The sequence below is a fragment of the Elephas maximus genome, chromosome 1, assembly GCF_024166365.1.
Source record: "Elephas maximus indicus isolate mEleMax1 chromosome 1, mEleMax1 primary haplotype, whole genome shotgun sequence".
In the NCBI taxonomy this organism is placed as follows: Eukaryota; Metazoa; Chordata; class Mammalia; order Proboscidea; family Elephantidae; genus Elephas; species Elephas maximus.
Genome location: NC_064819.1, coordinates 125,934,180 through 125,940,241, shown reverse-complemented (window position 1 = coordinate 125,940,241; position 6,062 = coordinate 125,934,180).

Below are 6,062 nucleotides of genomic sequence, written 5' to 3'. Positions count from 1 at the left end.
GGTGCAAATGCCACCTTCAAGGCATACGACCTACGGACTACATTTGCTCAGGCAATATTTGCAACAGATGGAGGTACAGTAACATTATGTGATTTCTGGAAAGATTATAATATTCTTCAGTGTATCTGGAATATTACATCTTCCTGGGAGGAAGTTACAGGAAAATGCATGCAGGAGATATGGAAAAAATTGCTGAGTTACATGAACACACTTCAAGCATTTGATCAAGATAATATGATGGAAAAGATTGGTGGAAAAATTGTCAATATGGCAAGAACATTAAATTTAGAACTTGATATCACTGATGTGGAGCAGCTCATAGGTCAAAAAGAAAGGGAATTGGCAGATTAGGTCTTAATGGATTTTGAAGAGAAAAATGCTGAAGAGGAAAGAAATATTGAGGAAGAGGAAGGAGAGAAATTGTCAAAAATTTTTACAGTGAAAGGATTAGCCAAAGTTTTTTCTAAACTAAAGCAGGGGTTCAGTTACTTTAAAACATGGACCCAAATGTTGACTGACCCACTAAAGTTGATATGCAGATTTGGGAAGCAGCGAGATGTTACTGTGAAATATATGAACAAAAAAAAGAAAAGGATAATATAAACAACTTTTACTGATTTTATGGCTAGACACGCCATCCACATTCCTAGGGATAATCCAGATGATCCAGAACCTTCCACAAGTGGAGTTATTACCACAACTGACAAAATGCCCCCATCATCCAACTCTTCTTCATGGTCAGAGTAAATTTTTATGATTTGTTTATTTTTTTATGTATATATATGTGTATGTATTAAAATATATCTGTAAGTTTATATGTAATCTTTCCAACCCCTAAAGACAAAAAAAAGATTGTATTTGTAAAGACACTGGTAATAAAAGCCAATAATAAGGACAAAAAAAAAGAGATTCAGCTATGTCAGAACCAGGGCTTTGAACTGGTTAGTTCTGGTTTGACCCCCTGCTGAGAATTTGCATTTCCACCCCAGATTTACTGAATCAGAATCTAATATTAACAAGCTCTCCAGGTGATTCTTATGTATGCATAAGAAGTTCAACAAGGTCTCCAGGTGATTCTTATGTATACACACTGGTCTACATTTTTGGCAGTGGGTCAAACTGGAATTAACCAGCTCAAAGGCCTGGTTAGAACTGATCTATGATGAAGTCATAGGGCACGGAATCCTGTCATAAGTTTGAGATTACCTGTATAAGGCCCATCTGATGGAACAATGGCAGAAACATGTCTGAGGAGTGGAAAAATCTTCTTTGGTGGAAATGTCAAAAGAATTCAGAATCATCCTATTGTAGCTGAATTTAAAGTAAGCATGAATTAGAATTTTATATTTATACCATGTGATCAAACTGAAATTGCATATCTATGCTTATGCTCAGGTTCTTCCAACCTGGTTTCCTCATCCTACTTTCAGCTCAGATGCCTCCTCCACTGTGTAAGCTTGACCTGGATATCTGAAGGCTCTATAAAATATTCTGCCTGTTTAGTAATAGCAGTACTGTAGATCCCAAGTAAGAGCATGAAACCTTAGAACTGCTTGTCTGCCTCCCATATCTCTGAGGCGTTCTCCCTAGTTCATTGCGTTCAGAATCTAGAGTTGCTCAGGGATTAGTGCCTGCCTCGGTGAGAGTTATCTCTAGGTTGGTCAGGGGCTTGTGAAGTGATCTAAAATGAAGTATCTCCCCAATAGAGTTTCCCCAGTTATACCTACTGACTGGGTAATAATAATCGTGGTTAACATTTATTTAAAACTTTCTTTTTTTTATGTGCCAGGCACTGCTCTAAAGGTTTAATATGTATTAGCTCGTCTAATAACCCAAACAATCTATGAAGTATTTTAGAGCTGAGAAGGCTGACAAACAGGGAACTTAACTTGCTTAAGGTCACGCAGCTAACAAATGGTAGAGCCAGGATTTGAACTGAGGCAGTCTGATTTCAAAGACCACACTATTAATCACCATACAATTCTACCTCATATGGCTGGATGACCCAATCCACATTTTCTTCTGGGTGGTTCATTTAAGACACAGGTGGTGGGATACAGCAGAGGAGCGCAGGAGCAGAAAGATAAGAATGAAGGCAACAACACAAAGAAGCATGAGGAACAGAAGCCACAAGGTTGAGAGAAACATAGGCAGTTTTACTCATTCCAAAGCAGCAGGAGCAGAGTTGAGGACCTGTGTTCAACTTAACGGTATAACCAAGGAGATTCGTCAGCTAGAATCCACCAGTATTGCCATCTGCTTGATAAATAGTGAAATACGTCTGAACTGGTTGGTAAATAGCTGCTGACAAGGGCCCTTTAAGCGTCTACCCCTGACTTCTCTGTCTCACTGTTCACCTGGGACCATTGGACCTCTCCACGATCCATCAAGTAAAGAGTTAACACTTGGCCCTGCAGGAGCTTGCCAGGAAGCTTCCCCACCCTCCCAGCACCCTAGCAGTGATGAGGGGGCATTTTTGACTGACTGTGTTCAGTGAGGATGACCTGAGTGCTTGTGCTCCCAGCTCCACCACTTATGAAATGTGTCACCTTAGTCTAGTTAATTAGGCTTTCTTTGAGTCGAAGTTTCCATTTTTCTAAATGGAGATGATGATGTAATGAAGGCGTTATTTTGAAACAAAATGAATATATGTAAAGCATTTGGAAAAAGCCTAGGACATTGTAGGTACAATAAAAGTGTTTGTGATTCTTATTAGCTGTACTAATGAATATTGTGACCATCATTCCTCAGTGCCATACTAGATACCAATGCTGCGGAGAAGAGAAGTGGCCACTGGTGCTATTGCTTGTGCTCAGGGCCTCCTACAGCTTCTGCATGCTCTGAACAGCTTTCCAGCCTTTGAAACCTGGTTGTGTGGTGGTTGAAAAACTTCAGTGTTTTCTTTACTGTCTACTTTGGATTAATTGCCAACATTTAAAAATCATGGACTTTCGCATAAAAATCCAGATTTCTGGCATCTCTTGGAAATTTGGAAAACTGACACTAGGGCCACGTTTTGATGTGGCAATGGTTGGCTAGAGCACATGTTGGCTCCTTCCTGGGAAGAGGTATGGGCTGTGTTCACTCTTGGCCCAAGGCATCTCTTTGCTATCTACCTGGTATTTGAGTTTGCTATCCTTGAACTAGGTCCTTGGGTGGTGCAAATGGTTTGCTCTTGGCTATTAACTGAAAGGCTGACAGTTCAAATATACCCAGTGGTGCCACAGAAGAAAGACCTGGTTATCTGCTTCCATAAAGTTTACAGCCAAGAAAATCCTATGGAGCTCAGCTGTACTCTGTAATACATGAGACTGCCAAGAGTTGGAATTGAATTGATGGCAATAGGTTTATCCATGAACTAGGGTAGCCTAATGTCTCTTTCATTACAACACAAAAGCCCATAACTTCCATAGCAACATTTTATTGCCTGTACTAGATTGTAAGATTCTTAAGAGAAGGACCATGTTTTCTTTGGCCTTGCCTTACCCATGGTTTGGTTGGTTAAATCCTCACTCTTTGGACTGACGGAGTTTAAGGTGGTGGTGACATGAGTTCAGATTATACAAGAAAGAGTTATAGAAAAACATACAATGAAAAAATACATAAATAAGGATTTTGAATAAAAAAGTTTTATGAGTCACAAGATAACATTAAATAATAGAAGCAGAATTCTATCTAGGCCAATTGTCTGGCTATGGAGAGATGTGAAGCAACCCAACTAAAAGATGCAGGTTTGAGCTCCCATTTTTCCTTGCCAGCCTTGTGACCTTGAGCAAATCAATTAACCTCCTTGGGTCTATTTCCACTTTGGCAACTATGGAGGTAATAATAAATGTTTCCTGGGTAGATGCTATGAGGATTAAATGAGATATGAAATATTACCTGGTTATGAAAACACTTTAAAAATACTTTCCAGGTATGATTATAGTTATATTAGTGTTTCAGATGAGAATCGCAAGGCTCCAGAAGCACTTGCTACTTTGGTAGAAAAGCCAAGACTAGAATCAAAACTTCATGAATCTTGGCTGCCAGGCTTTTTACTGAAACATCATTTGAATTGTGACTAAACGAACATGAAAGATTAAGGAGAATAAAAATAGTCTACTGGGGGCATGTAAACCAGGAATCTAATAAGTTTGTTTTAGCTATTATAGCTGTCTATACTATAATACTAATATAACCCACCCAGTGCTGTCAAGTCCATTCCAACTCATAGCGACCCTATAAGACAGAGTAGAACTGAACTGCCTCATAGAGTTTCCAAGGAGCGCCTGGCAGATTTGAACTGCTGATCCTCTCGCTAGCAGCCGTAGCACTTAACCACTACGCCATACTAATATATACCCTAGTATATAAAGGAAAATAAAAACTGAACTAAGTCCATTCTTCATTTGGAAAAAAAAAATGAGCATCTATTATGGAGTCGGAGGAACATATTAACTTAGTTCTTGAGATTTTATTGGTGAAATTCTAGTAAACATTTAGGTGAATTGCTATTGTTTTATTTCTAGGAAACTTCCCCTTCTGGTGTGATTTATGTGAGGGCAGGAGAATGATACTAAAATGAACTTCTCTATGGGCTTGGGCCTCTGGCATTTAGGAAGCAGAATGATGTTTTAGAGATCACGTACCCATTGCCGTTGAGTTAATTCCGACTCATAGCGACCCTGTAGGACAGAGCAGAACTGTCCCATAGGGTTTCCAAGGCTAAAAATCTTTGCTGAAGCAGACTGCTGCAACTTTCTCCCACAGAGTGGCTGGTGGATTCAAACTGCCAGTCTTTCAGTTAACAGCTGAGAACTTTAACCACTATGCCACCAAGGCTCCTTTTTGGACATCAGAAGACCTAAGTTTGTCAACTGCATCTTCTGATCACTATTTTGTGGCCTTGAGCAAGTTAGCCTGGATTTCACTTTTCTCATTCGTAAACGTATATTCTCTATTACCTTGAGGAAATGCGCCTAACACAAAAAAGTGCTCAGTTTTAACACATTGTTATTCAATTGCCTATCCAACTGCTGCTTTCTTTTGGATTAGATTTTGACACTGGAAGAGACCTTAGTGTTTATGTCGTCCAGTTCCTTAAAAAAGAAAAAAAAAAATACAGAATGGGTCAAACTAAAACAAATGTTAGTCTAGCTGGATTTCTTTGACATTTATATACCTGGCCTGCTATTTCATTTCCTAAACCAGACTTCTTTAAGAGACCAGAGACATGAGAGACATGTATGTATAGAAACATTTCCCCAAAACAAAATTATACAATGTATATTTCTGGCAAAATGCTATTTTAGAAATGGTGAATAAGTAGGGCTAATATATTACTGTCAGAATCCTGTCAGAAGTATATTGTGAAAACTTATGCAAATATTTGAATAAAACTATTGATATTAGAAAAAGCCAGACTATTATATCACATAATAAGTACCATATGATCCAAATATAAGATTAGCTGAAATGAAACAGAGCACAATTTTCAAATAAGTGAAAATTTATAGTCACAAAAGACTTTATTCTATGAAATACATCTTTGAACACAGTAATAATAATAATGATAGATCATAATTATATATGAATACATAAAAAGTAAAAACTCCTCTTTTCCTCTTTTAGTCTTTGGAGGTAGTTCATACAGCTGTTCTCCAGCAACCCTTTTGGACATACATTTATGTAACCTGTCCCCAGATACGGAGCCTCTCAGAAACTGAAGACGACAATAGCACTATTTCTGAACTGACAAATTCAAAAACATTTTAAAATATAGATTTTGCCCCTAACCCTGTCACTTCCCCCTTCCATCAAACCACCATGTGAGGTTTGCAAAAAACCTTAAGGAGCCAGTATCAGCCTTTGTGTCCCAGGACTGCAGAGGAAATTCTGCAGCTGTTAGTGCTGAGACACATGACCGCACTGAGCCCCTGCCTCACTGCCCAATCCCCTGCTGGGAGTATTCTTTCACAGGGCTGTATCCCTGTCAAGGATTATAACTAGACTGTAGAAGTTATTTTGTTTTAAAATGCATGTCCAGATTTTCCCAAGCTATAAAACAGTTTGGAAATGAC